This window comes from Eleutherodactylus coqui, unplaced genomic scaffold, assembly GCF_035609145.1.
Source record: "Eleutherodactylus coqui strain aEleCoq1 unplaced genomic scaffold, aEleCoq1.hap1 HAP1_SCAFFOLD_79, whole genome shotgun sequence".
NCBI classification, from domain to species: Eukaryota; Metazoa; Chordata; class Amphibia; order Anura; family Eleutherodactylidae; genus Eleutherodactylus; species Eleutherodactylus coqui.
Window position 1 is genome coordinate 54,324 of NW_027101809.1, and position 14,804 is coordinate 69,127.

The 14,804-nt window shown below is 46.4% G+C and overlaps 1 pseudogene; it reads left to right on the top strand.

The window, feature by feature from the left end:
• Nucleotides 1-14,501: 14,501 nt before the first annotated feature.
• On the top strand, nucleotides 14,502-14,585 carry LOC136591461 (small nucleolar RNA MBII-202; annotated as a pseudogene).
• The last annotated feature ends 219 nt before the right edge of the window (nucleotides 14,586-14,804 follow it).

Sequence of the window (14,804 nt, forward strand, 5' to 3'; positions counted from 1 at the left end):
TAACAAGTTTATACAGTTTTTTTATGTTTTGTTATTTTTGTACATTGAGGGCTCAGTCACACGGGCGTTTTTCACACGATTTTTTTGTGCGCATAACGGATGCGCTCAAAAATTCATGTGACGGAAACCAGCGGCATGGCAGAAAAAAATGCTGCTAGCAATGTTTATCCGCCCAAAGGACTTGGTCACACGGGCTTTTTTACGCTCAAAAAGAGCGCTGCCTGCTATCCTCTGCCACAGCTGTGACAGAGGAGAACGATGCTCTCCCATTGAATTCAATGGAGCCGGCTGTATGGCAATGGACTGCCGGCAAGCACTGTATTAATTTTGGGGAAAGGGCTTCAAATATAAGCCCTTCCCTGAAAACAGACCTAAAAAATAGTTAAAAAATCTATACTTACCTTTTTGCAGCTGCCTTGGCTCAGCCGCATCCAGCCGGCTCTTCTGAACTCCTTTTAGTAGTATTCAGCTGAATGGGCTGCCTCTGATTGGCTGAGCGCTGTGACCAGAGGCAGCTCTCACGCCGAATGGTGTGTATTGCTACTGTACGGCCCGTTTCGCCTGTATGCTGCGGTTGTTCATGGCTATGCTGACCACTCCATATGCGCCCAGCACCTCCTCCCCTGTTGCCCTTCCTGCAGTTTCCTGCAGCCAGGCATACCACAGTGTCAGTATCCAGGATAACATGGGGACGGCCAGAGTCACATACCAAGTGCGCTCTCGCTACATACGAGATGTACATCCAACAGAGAAGATCTCGTCTTACGGACGACAGTATGCGATCTCTTCCACAGGGAGTCTCTGGACTCATCGCTCCTCATCTCTGCTCTGCAGCGGGTAAGCTCGTGCAACGGGCATTTACCTAACGGCTAGCCCCCCTGAGATGACCACCTGCAGCTCCCTGCAGGCAACTTTAGGGCGACCTCCGATTACAGGAGAGCCGCAGGCTGAAGCAGTATACCTACTGACAGCCAAATCGGGGGCGATAACTCCCTACTGATCCTCCTCAACCTCTCCGCAGTATTTGACACTGTCGACTACAAACTCCTACTCAGTATGCTTCGCTCCATCGGCCTAAAGGACAAGGCTGGGTCCTCGGCCCCCTCCTTTTCTCTATCTACACAGCCCCTATTGGACAAACCATCAGGAGATTTGGCCTCCAATACCACCTGTATGCTGACGACACCCAGCTATCTCTGCACCTTTCCTCCAAAACATCACCAACTGTCTGTCTGCTGTCTCTAACACCATATCCTCTCTCTTCCTAAAACTAAACCTCTCTAAAACTGACTTACTGGTGTTTCCACCCTCCACTAACCGACCTCATCCTGACATCTCTATCTCAGTGTGTGGCGCCACCATAACTCCCAGACAGCATGCCCGCTGCCTTGGGGTCATATTCGACGCCGATCTCTCATTTACCCCCTAAATCCAATCTCTCGCCCGAACATGTCAAGTGCACCTCAGGAACATCACAAGAATCCGCTCTTTTCTCACTGTGGACACGCTAAAAGCGCTTATTGTTGCCCTCATCCACTCTCGGCTTGATTATTGCAACTCGTTGCTGATCGGCCTCCCTTGCACCAGACTCTAGCCCCTCCAATCCATCCTGAATGCAGCAGCCAGGCTCATATTCTTGTCCAGCCGCTACTGAGATGCCTCTGCCCTGTGCCGGTCACTGCACTGGCTGCCCATTAAATACAGATTTCAATTTAACCTTACTACCTTCATCCACAAAGCCCTCCACAGCACAGCTTCCCCCTATATTGCCTCCCTCATCTTAATCCATCAACCAGCCTGGGCTTTCCGCTCTGCTAACGAAACTAGACTGTGCATCCCTCTAATTCGAACTTCTCACTCCCGCCTCCAAGACTTCTCCAAAGCAGCACCAGTCCTCTGGAACGCACTATCAAAGGCTACCCGGGCAATCCAGGACTCGAAAAACTTCAAGTATGCTCTAAAAACGTACCTGTTCAGGGAGGCATACCGCATTCCCTAAACAAACTCCTCTGTACGCCACCTGATAACATGCTCCCTGACCTACTGACTGCAATCCCTGCTAGGCGTCATAAACCGCTCCTGCAGTCATAACGATTCTGCCGTCACACGGCTAAATGTCTGACCATTGTCTGTGTATAGCATCCCTCACTCTCCACCCTGCCATACTGTGCACATGTCCAGCCCTTTACCTTCTGTATCCCCCCTTTACTAGTAGTATGTAAGCTCGTTGGAGCAGGACCCTCACCCCTACTGTCTCCATCAACTGATTACTATGCAACCATGGTTCTGTAACTTTTGTACTTTTGTCTCTTTGTATTCCCCCTGTCTATGTAAGTGCTGCGGAATATGTTGGCGCAATACAAATAAAGATTATTATTATTACTATATTGCTCCCCCCACAGACGAGAGTGACGTGCAGCCAGAGAGCATCTTGTTTTTCCACACAGTCCAGACTTGTTGGCATCTAGTGGTGTTTCTGGGTCCCAACTCCGAAAGGGAGATGGGGGTTATAGGTATGTCTATGGGGCGCCCCTCCAGTCAGCTCTTTTCCATGCCGACCCACTGTGAGTCCGCTCCCTCTCGGGCAGTCTCGGAACTACAAGACATCTTGTGTTTCTAGGAACCTGGACTGCTAGTTCTATCAGCCGTGTCCGTACGGACGTGGGTAGCTTGTCGTCTGGACTACAGGCAAGATACCGGTTGAGACAGAGTCTCTTGCTGACCCTGATGGGTGCAGAACAGGTCAGGTTTTTTCCTATATTGCCAACGGAGAGATGGTGGCCGTAAGGAGTACTTGGAACCAGAGCAGTCTCTAATTGCGGATCAAGTTTAGGGAGCTGATCCTCAGCAAAACTAGTTCATCCTATTCCCTTGTGAGACGAATCGTATAGTTAAGTTACCACGGTCAGTGGAGTTCAGGCGGACAGATCCAGAAGCACGCTGCGATCCTCCTGCATTGTTCTCCCTGCAGTATTGCTTGCAGGAGACTGTGAAACAGTCTATGTCGGTACTGTCTGTAAATTCTTAGGGTTCGTCCCTCTCTACTGCTGCTGTTTCCTAAAAGGGACCAGCGAGAGTCCCATACCAGTGTACCCTTGTAGCCTTGCTGCTAGGCAGCTAATCCTTTGGTGCCTAGTGGAGTCAGGCGGTTGCAATGAAACCATTCCAAAGGATAGACGTTTTCGAAAGTCTATGGTTTCATGCTGAAAGTGGATGCTGTGGATATTGTCTCAGGATCACGGAGCTGAAGGATCTCTTCAGGCAGGTCTCTTTTCGCTTTTCAGCTATCAGTCGCCATCACGAACGGGGGTTGTTGGGTTACCCAGCATCAGGGTCATGCTGCGCTTCAGCTATGCGTCCTGGGGCCAGAGATCAGTCCTGGATCCTCCCACATTCTGGGGGTAGTCCGCTGCGTATACGACTTCTTCAAGATAATTGAACCGGGACCTTCACGCCGCAAGCCTTCCAGCCTTGGTCAACATGGAAAGCCGTTGTAAATTGCAACGAGTGACTTCTTCATTGGCATCTGGAATCGACCCGCTTGCTTCCTCGTGGCAGGACTGTGAAGGTGATATTGACAACCTGGGGTATATCGACAACTAGGTCGACTGTTGGAAGGCACCCAACTGCCTGAAGTTTTGGAGCTGATGGCTCCACAGCTCTGTTTTGGATGTCTATTTGTACCGAAGGTTGTCATCAGGAGACTGTCGTTATCAACCTGTATATTCTCTCACTGCCGATGGTATTGGGATCCACTTCAGTGAAGTATTCGGTGGGCACCTTTCTCTGTAGTGCTGCGTCCCGAGGAATGCTCCGGTGGCAAGGGGGCTCGGTCTAACTACGCAAGAGTAACTCTTTCAGGTAGCATTCTTCAGTCGCGCTGGCTCACTGCTGGTAATCCTGACAACTCCAAGTGGATTCCTGCTTTTCCAAGGTGGACTACTTGCAATGGCTCTGCTTCGTGGCAGTACAGGGTTACAGTGCCAGGAAAGTTACACTCGCAGGCCGTGTTACGGCTCATATTACTCGGGCGGCGGGTGCCTCGTCGGAAGCTCCTTAACAGGAGTCTTTTTTTCCTCCCGGAGAATGGATGGGACCCTTACTCAGGCCCCTTCATGCTCCTTCTCTGAGCATGCTGGATGCCTAGGCATCCATTAACGCTAGTAGCAGTTTAAGCGCTGATACGCTGCTTTACACCTGCGCCTTCTTATATCCCCCCCCCCACCTTGGGTACTAAAAGGTCCCAAGGTCTTTGCTGTGTCTCTCAATGATACAGACGAGAAAACGAGTTGTTTTGAATGATCGTCCAGTTTTAATCCTAAGTAGTCCAGTATTAAGATCAGAGGGGCAGCAGGTGACGGATGTGGGGCAAACTCGCCTCAAAGGGCATCCCAGACCTCGCATGCTCCTCCCAAAGGAGATCAGAGGATGACTTTCTGAATTTTTTTTTTGTGATGGGAGCCATAGGTCCCTGAGCAGGGATGTTCCATAAGAGGCTTGAGCTAAATGACTTACGATTCAATTTTGCGAAGAAATAGTTAATTCCATCAATCTGATTGGCTGGATTGACTTATAATATTGGGACACATCGGGTAAGTTTATTCTCCCACTCTATGGCTGACATCTTTGGTATCGTTCACATGTGCAGGCTTTTAGTATATGCAGTCACTCCTCCCCATTTTGGGCTGGGTTGAGTGGGTGACTGCATATTAGCTTGCCAGGAACAAGTTGCTCCTCCACACATTATTGTCTGGCTGACTACATATCCTCAGGGCTTAAGGCCATTGCGCCTGCCCTACGGCGATTGTGGCGGTGGCGATTGTGCCTGCCTTATGGCGATCGTGCCTATGGCGACCGTGTCTGCTTTGCAGACCTTCAGGTATTTTTGGCTTTTTCAGTGAATGTGTTTGTTTTTTTCTTTTTCCTCACCTCTGTGATTTTATGTAATTTATCGTGAGTTAGCGTAGGTACTGACGGAAGCGGTGTGACCTCGACGCGGTCCGTCAGCCTATGCGTTTTGGCCAAAATGCAGTACTAACACCCGCATTTTATCAGTATGCATTAGTACTTTTGTATGTAGTTTGCTAGTTGGTGGGGGAGCCCAAGATGTCAGCCAGTGTGGCCCACCTTAGAGATACAGGGCAACCCGCTGTCATATCAGCCAGGGTTGATATCCTGTATGGTGGGTCACCACCTATCTATGGCTGACATCTTTGGTATCGTTCACATGTGCAGGCTTTTAGTATATGCGGTCACTCCTCCCCATTTTGGGCTGGGTTGAGTGGGTGACTGCATATTAGCTTGCCAGGAACAAGTTGCTCCTCCACACATTATTGTCTGGCTGACTACATATCCTCAGGGCTTAAGGCCATTGCGCCTGCCCTACGGCGATTGTGCCGGTGGCGATTGTGCCTGCCTTATGGCGATCGTGCCTATGGCGACCGTGTCTGCTTTGCAGACCTTCAGGTATTTTTGGCTTTTTCAGTGAATGTGTTTGTCTTTATACAAGCCTTGTAACAATGACTGGGAATTCAAAACAAAGCCAGACTCGATGTACATAGAGCTGTTTCAGGGTGTCTGCCCTTCATCAGTGTACGGTAGGAATCTGTGGAGGTATTATTCCATCTCCCTTATTTGAATATTACCCAGAGGAGCATGAATGGCCTTTTGAGTCTCCTCACTCTCTGTCTGGGTGCTCTCCCTAAGGAGAAAAGATAGCGTTTCTGACCCCTGTCTGGGTAGCTGCGCACATTGCAGCAAAGCATTAAGTGACAGAGCCAGATATGGAAGGATTGTTTCCTGGAATTTTTAGTAATGTGCTAAGGGAAGTCCCTCCGGTCCCGGACTCTTGTGTAGTGGGAAGCTATTTAGTATGGATGTTGACTCTTCCAGGGAGATTGGAGAGGCCAGAGAGGCCGCCTCATCGTGACTCAAAGGGAGATCAAGCAAAGCCAACATACTCCAGTTTTTTGTCTTTCATTTCTTCCGAGTGTCTGGTGAGGTCAAGTTGTTCAGCTTTGAAGATTTGAGCTATCATCGTTGTTTCCTTGTGGGTCTTTCCCATCGGGTCATTTATTTCTGGGATATGTGTTTTTCCTCTAGCTTCCTTTATTAAGGAGGACATAAGCCGACCTCCTTTGTTACCGCGTACATGAAGTTGGTGTTTGTAGTACAGAAGAGATTTTGTAAATCTACTGTTTAAAATATCTTTAAGCTTTTCTCTTAATTCAGGTAATTTCACCTTTTTTTGTTTCGACAGCTGTTCTAAATGAGAGATTTCAGTCAGAATGACTTCTTTCTGCTTGTTTTTTTGTTTTTTCTGTGCGGCTCCTATAGCTATGAATATGCCCCTGATACATGCATTGTGCGTTCCCCACACTAATGGGTGTTTATCTGGAGTCTGTGTGTTTTCCTTAAAAGTTTTTTAGTTGGTTGGTTATGTTTTTAATTGCTTTTTGATTGTCTAGAAGAGACTTGTTCAGCCTGCAGCTCCAGGCCTTGTGGACTGTAACCGGACATGGTCAGGGACCGTTAAGTTTCCCATAGTAGATTTTTTAATTTGCTAAATCAATGAGGAGGAAATAAGAATGTAGTCTATTCTGTGGTATGTATCGTGTACGGGGGGGAATATAAAGAGAAGTCCCTATCTAAAGGGTTTGATGTTCTCCAACCAGGGGCGTAACTATAGTGGGTGCAGGGGATGCGGTTGCACCCGAGCCCAGGAGCCTTAGGGGGCCCATAAGGCCTCTGTTCTCCATATAGGTAGCCCAGTACTATTAATAAAACATTATAATTAGGGGCCCTGCTACACATTTTGCATTGGGGCCCAGGAGCTTTAAGTTACGCCTCTGTCTCCAACCATCAGAGAGCTGTAGGTTCTGCAGCATTTTATGGAGTTTTCTACATGCTTCTTGTAAGTTCTGAGACTTCTCCAAGGAAGAGTCCAATATGAGGTTTAGGGTGAGATTAAGGTCTGAACCTGCTACTATTTTGCCTTCTGCAAAGAGTGAAAGTTTCTTCAGGGCGTCTGTAAGCCGGGCCACCTGATTTTTGTTCGGGACATCTAGGTTTACCAATGTGACAGTTTCTGTTAAAATTTTGCCTTTTAGGAAAAGCCTTTATCCCCTTTATCAGACAGATGGCCATCTAATACAGATGGGACGGAGGAGTGCAGCGCTACAGCCACCCCCTTTAGCTGCGCTGGTAGGGTGGTTGCTAAAATACCACCTAACAAAGGGCCGTTGCATTCCAGAGGGTTTCCTGGAGAAACACAATAGACGTTTTTAGCTTCTTTAGGAGGCATATTACTCGGCTTCGTTTTTGTGGGGTATTTAGACCTTTAGTGTTTATGGCTGTGACGGTAAGTCCATTTATCATTTTAGTTTTCAGGTGAAGACTAGCGCCGGCGTAGGATGAGTTGGATGAGTATGTCGGGCCGGGACAGCCCAGCCTGCTTACCTCTCTTCAGGAAATCAGGGGTTTAGTTGGGGGTTAAACGGGGAAGAAGGGTAAAACCGTTATAAACGCGAGACAATTTTAAAAGTCTGACGGACTGCAACGTTTACTCACAGTAACACGGTCAGAACGATGGGTTAAAGTTGGAACCATGGTGGTGCGCACCAGCTTGATGCAACCAGCCACTACCCTAACTTAAGACACTTTTATTGTATTTTATTGTTAGTAATGCTGTATTTATTCTAATCTATTGTATTAAGCAGGTCAAGTGTACTTAGAAGTTTAACGATTGATATTGAGGGAAGAGAGACTAGGTGCATCTCGGCCACAGGGGCAGGGCATACCAGCAAGGGCTGGGGAGTGCAGGGGGGGTGGTATTCAGCCCCACCTCCGCACGCTTAAACCATCTATGGCAATTATACGCGCAAGGGTCGTGTGTCTGCCAACCATAAACAAACTATGAACATAACTACTAGAATAGTACTAGCAGATTGATCCATTGACCTATAATGCGTATAAGGGGGAGGCCAGATCCAGGCAACATCCCTTCAATTAGTTGAGATCAAAGCAGACAGCAAAGTACATAAGATAAACTCCAGTATGACATAGCAGTGGTCATTCAAATATAAAACGTAAACAAGAAATATTATGATGAGGACTGTTATATATAATCAATAGTAACAGAGTACCAACAGCGTCACTTTTGTCCACATCAGTGGTAGGACTTACTGATTGCAAGAGCCGCTAGGGATCTGAACTTATTCCCAAGACGTATTCCAAAGAGCAAGAAGAGGCGGCAGCATCCAAGTTTAGCAAAGTAGAAAATGTTCTTTATTCCCCCATGACAATAAAAGTTGACAGCAACGTTGCTATCCTTGGGAAGTCTTGTTAAAGATCAGGTCCTGCAGTAAAGATGGTAATGATGCCCCGTCGCCAGTATGGGTGGAAGGTTGAGGAGCTTCAAGTGGCATGTGGTGACGAATACAAGACAGGCTGATCTCCTATTTTTTGGGAGATTTGGAGCAAGATATCTCCTTCCAAGGCGTCTCCATTACTGTTTTTGGGCAGGCTTCCTTTTCTCTCAGCGACATCCAGGAGGCAATGTGGATCGGTGTTAGGCCCGGGATAGGCCAAGCCCTTTCCAGATCGGCCGGGGTGTGTATGATGATGCTTTTGCCATCTTTGTGAAATGTTAGCCCAAATGGGAACATCCATGCATGTTGTAGATTTTTGGCCCTGAGGGCTTTCAGAAGCGGTCTCATTTGCCTTCTTTTAGCTAATGTAAAAGGGACTAAGTCTTGATACAGCTGGATAGTTGATCCTTGGTAGTTTAATGGGTCTTTGTCTCCAGTAATATTGCTTGTGTATCATTTAAGGAAAGGAGCATGAGCACCCGTCTGGAGCATGAGACTCAGGTGGACCCTCGATCCTGATATTGGTGCCTCCGACTTCTGTTCTCTTGTCTTTGATAGGATTTTTACTCATTATGGTTGTATTTTCTTTCTCCCTAGGTGAGAACGCTCGACTGCGATGTGTGGAGGTATTCAGCCCCGGAGTGTATCTGATGCTCTTTGTTTAGCATGGGGCGCTGTTTGCGGTCTGCGCTGGCAGTTAGACAGAAGTCTCCATGTTGTTAGCAGGATCAGACTCCACCGCCTGGTTCCCGCAGCTGTTACTGCACCGGCTCTCCTCTTGCTCCCTCCGGCCAGCAGTGCCTGCTTCCGGCTGGTGATGGTTCTGCTGAGAGAGCTTGTAAGGGACAAGTTAACTGTAATTGTGTAGGGAAGCGTGCTAAATTCTCTGGTTTGTGCCGTTTCCTGCGGAGCTCGCTCTCTGTGCGTCTACGCAGTATGGTGGTTTGGCCACGCCACTTGTGATGTGGTTTTTAACACAGAAATTACGCAGATTTTTCCCTGTTTAAAATTTGCATTATTTCTGCTATGTGAGAACGAACCGTGAGGGGCATTCTGTGAGACAAATAGGGGAGTGCAGAACCATAAGGGCCATCATGTGTTATGAGAGGGAGGAAAACCATAAGTGGCGTTCTTTGTCACGAGGGGGAAGGCCATGAAGGGGCATCCTATGTGATAAGTGGAAGGATACCATATATGAGGGACAGCGCTCCAACAATCTCCACACCAAATGTATAGAAAAGGGAACAGGACTTACCCGGTGTCAGTGTGATGACCATACACTAGGTCCCCCACTGACCCCTCCACGTCCTTTATAGCATATGAAAAATGCACAAAAAGATCCACAAATCCTTTCCTTATATCCTGAAAAAACAGGAGAGCCGCCTGGCCAGTCGTCCCTCCTCCTCGAGAAGGTCAACCTGTGGGATAATGCAGAAAGGAACAGAACAAAAAAGGAGCTCGACGCTCCAGCAGGAAAGACCCGATGTAATCCTCCGAATCAGCAGTAATGGTCTTTATTCCATAATAACACAGTACAACGCGTTTCGTCACAAGAACCGCGACTTTCTCAAGTACAATGAACTTACACTTCTTTCATCTATTTATACAAAATTTAGAGACTCCCATATCGGCCGCCCTTTAGAAGAGCTCTTTCTATCGGGTAAGATATAAGTTCCAGAGTAGAATATATATAATCACTATTTTGTCTTTGGGGGGTTCTTAAAGGACTTCTTATAGTTTCAGGTATAGGGATAGGGCTCTCATTAATAATAGTACTACACACAATGGTGTCAATGGTAACCATAGAATGGAAATTAACCTCTGGATTGGATAAAGAATTGTCCACAGTTTGTGATAAGTTACGTTTAGCTATAGGTTCTTCTGATATTCTAAAGTTACTCCACCCCGTTTGTGTCATATTATCTCTATTTGTCCTATTGTTACCTTTGGGTAATTTATCTATTTGTCTTAATCTAAATCTACTACCTTGTTCTCTATGGAAAAATTTAGATTTTTATCTTTACCATAATCTACTTCTCTTTCATTCTCTCTATTATTCTCAGTCCTTCCTACATGATCATACCTTTTGTCTTTCCTTTTCCAGTATGGATTCCTATTGGAGTGATTATAATTAGTATATACCCGAGTTTACCCTAACCAAATGCAGGGGAAAGAATGCAGAAGTTCTCCTTTCATTAGGATCTTCAATAATCATATCTCTAGATCTATGTGACCTCTGAGGTCGGCTACTTTGTACTTTTTTCTTTGTAAAATCCTTAGAGAGTCCAGATTTGGTATTGAAATCTCTCAAATCACGGATTAGTTTTTTCATCTTACGCATACATATATTCTTTTCAGTTCTATACATATGGTTAATAGCATACAGTATTTCTTCTCTACTGCTGTGCATCCCAAAATCTAGGACTGATTTAAAACCAGAAATAGACAAGTCTATTCTTTTTGCAATCGACTTATCTAACATTAATGATGAAAAAGTGCCCAACATTAGACTCCATTCACCAGAGAATTCTTCATCCCTGGGAAATCTGACCCTATAGGCACTCTCAAGCCTCTAGGGGTCAAATGATTCTCTCTATAAACCTTAAGAAATATCCAATCCAATGTATGCCTCCATGTATCATATACAGAGCCTTTCAGAGAATAGGCTTCCTTGGGTAAGGATGAGCCAGAAGTTTCAATAGTCCATCCTAAATCGCCCTCAAACACATGGAGGATAGATGTCACATAGATTCCTTCAAGATCCTTATTATTTGCCACAAACAATATTTATGGATATATGAGTTTCTAAATGTTGTTTAAATAGATGAAAGAAGTGTAAGTTCATTGTACTTGAGAAAGTCGCGGTTCTTGCAACGAAACACGTTGTGCTGTGTTATTATGGAATAAGGACCATTACTGCTGATTCGGAGGATTACATCGGGTCTTTCCTGCTGGAGCGCCGAGACCCTTTTTTGTTCTGTTCCTTTCTGCATTATGTGATAAGTGGGGTACCATGAGAGTGCTGTGTGATGTGGAGGGGACAGAACCCTAAGGGGTTTCAGCAGTCTGTGAGAAAGCGTGGTACATGCAGTGGTCTGTGGTAGGAGAGGCTGGTGAACAGTGTGTGAGATTATTTATTAGGGTTAGCCGCTGGTTGGCACTGTTAAAAGGGGGCAGCAGAATTTGGGGTTTGCGCATATGTTGCGCATGTGCTGGGGAAGCGTGGAGCTAAAGAGGTCTGTTGCAAATTCTGCAGAAACAAATGATGGCTGGAAGAAATTGTCAAATTGTTCTGGGCCGACTACAGATGAAAACCAAAAGTGAACAACACTAATCAGATATGACATCACCTGTGATCCCTGGAGGTAATTGTGCTGTAAGACTGGGTTCACAAGAGACGGATTTGCCATAGAAATTCCATGCGGAAATTCTGTGCGACAAGTCCGCCTGCGGCACCTAATCCCAGGATTAGCCAGCCATCTGTACGAGATTGTGCAAAAATCTCGTCCACATGGGGCAGCCAATCCGTTGCGGCAAAACCGGGCCGAACTGGAGATGCGGGGCAAAATTGACAGCCGCAGCATCTCAATTCTTTTTTTTTTTTCCCCCACTGCAGCCTCACTCCTCTCTATGGGGAGAAAAAGCCGCAGCGGAATGCCAGCAGCCAGGGCAAAATGCCGCAGGCATTGGAGCTGCGGCTCTCCCACAGAAATCTTGCAGTTTTTCGGTGCGGCCAAACTGTGAGATTTGCAGACAGATGCAGACAGCAGAGGCCGGAGGAGGGGGACGCAGGTAAGTAATTGTGTTTTTTTTTTTAATGTATATAACGGGCAGCACTGCAAGGGGGCTAATAGGCATTCTTATTACCACAAAAGGGACACAAACGACATTATTACTATAACAACACCAGGAGGAGTATTATTAATAAATACGGGCCAGGGTCATTATTACTTATAGGGATTATTTGCCCATTTTTTTACTGTTGAAGTTTGCTCTGGACAAGTCATCCATAGTAGATAGATAGGGTCTACTGCTGTCCATCAGCTATTCATCCCGCCTGTTGTCCAGTGCAGCGGGCCAAATGTTGTCATAAGATGATGGGGAAGAAAGTGCGAACGCTGGCTTTATTTATTGAAATCAATGTGAGAGCCACACTGAGGCTTCACTTCCTGCTTCTCTTCTGCCAGTACTACCTCCCTGTGCTCTTATTACAGCATCCGGCCTGCTATACTGAGCAGAGGGCTGATGGACGGGGTTCCCTAGCGGCAGACCCCGTCCATCAACTGCTACTGATCTATACAGAGCATAGGCCATCAGTGAAAAAATGGGCAGACAAACCCTTTGAAAGGGGGCCGGGAGAGTCATTATTACTAAACGGACACCAGGAGGGGCATTATTACTGAGTGGTGGCATAACAGGGGGAACAAATTCTGTGTGGGGAGCATTAATATTGACACTACTATGTGGGGATTACAATGAGCACAAAAAGGAGCTTAAATTACTAAGTGGCAGATATGGCATTATTACTGTCTGGAGCAACATGAATGGTGGCATTGTGTAGAGATATGGAAAGGTAAAATTAGAGTTAAAGTTGTCTGTCAAATTCTGCAGAGACAAATATGTGTGAAGGAGAAATCATGATTGTGGTCTGAGCGGGATGGAGAAGAAAAGGAAAAGTGAAACACCCCAATTAAAGGGGACATCCCCAGTGATTAATGGAGCTAATATACTATAATCACTTACACAGCCTGTCGAGATCCATTATACTGGTGCTGTGAACTGGTATCTACCTCTCTATGGCCACAGTATGGGTGTAACATTGGTCCTTGTATACTTTTTTTCAGTAACACTTTAGGGGTATTATGTGGTCACAGTCTGTAGGTATTTTTTGGCTGTCATATATTGTTATTAGTTATATTAATCCTTGTAGTGGTTTTATTCAGTACCTCCGGTAGCTTAGAGGCGGGAGCTGTCACAATCCCAACCCCGGGGCTTTGCTCTACAGGGCCAGTGTGTTTTCACGGCCCTGCAGAATGAAGCCCAAACACCCAGGACATGAAAACAATAAGGGGTTAAGAGAAGCCAGCCGATGATGATCATTGATGTGGTGGAGGCCTAAAGGGTAGAAATAGGCAGCACCTTAATATATACCTGCAGCTCTAACATGTTCTGTGCTTCGTAGAAGATCTGCTGCAGTGAGCTATCCACGCCGCATAGATTTCTCCCCTCCTACAGTCAGCAGTGCTGCAGCTGGCGGTTTGCTGACGCCTGCCTACTTGTGTTCATCCCACTTGCTGCTAATTTGGCCCCAGCTACAATATGGGCCCACTTTATAGTTTTATTCCAGGGCCATTTTGTGTACCAAACCCACTCACACAGGGAGACATACAGATGACCAGTCAGCAATTTTATGCTTGTTGAAAGTCAAGGATCAGCGGACAAATGAGCGTTGACTTGTTTGTTGGCTGATGGTTGTACTTCTTACACTCCCCAATTGTGGGACAAGCCGTGTAAAAGTTCTTTACTTGGGAGGTGAGAGCTGTCACGTCTTGCTGCATGCTCAGCAGTTAACGATATAGATGGCCACTGGAGCCCTAGGCTTTATACACACACGGTGGGCTGCGTACAGATATAGTATTGGGGGTCGTGAAAACACATATGGCTGCCTACTAAGGGATTTTCCTCTTAGGGAATAAGTCGTCATGGTCTCCAAGGTTTCAAAACATGATTATTGTGTAGAGATGTAGTAGAGCCAAGCGAGTTATCAATATTAAGGCTATGGTTACACGGCAGCATGGGTCACATGACCAAAGATCTTTGTGTAACCCTTCCACTTCAGTCTCTCATTAGTGCCAATGCGGTTGCAGCACATCTCACAAATTCTTGCCACCTGCAGCTCGCAAAACAATAGACACCAAGACTGGAACTTTTGTCGATCTGCGGCTCGCAGCAACTTGCCACCCGTGCCGCCACGTGGCCCTAGCCTTAATCGCACAACACGTTGGTGTGTTCAGTGAATTCAGCTCTGCTCCTTCAATGTATTTGTCTTCTCCGCAGTCGTAATCACTGGTTGCAAAGCAGATAATGGTCCTTATATTGTCCACAGTTGGTGTGCAGCTCCTGACAGCAGCTTGATGGCACATTGTCCCGAATCTCTGCTTTTTTGTGATGACTGCCTCCTTGAATCCTTTATTCTGATGGTTGTTGGAGTCAATCTTACACTTGTTTTCATCAGAGATCATCATTGATGCAACAAGTCTACAGAATCCCTGCAGACCAACGTATAGAGACAGCAAAGTGGTCATCTTCCACGCAAACCCACCGCTCCCAAGAGGTCTTCTGTCCCAGTCCGTTTGGTCATATTATACATAGGAAGATAATTTGCTGTGTGGTGCTCAGCCAATCAGAGCCAGCGTTTCCTGGAGGCGGGGAATT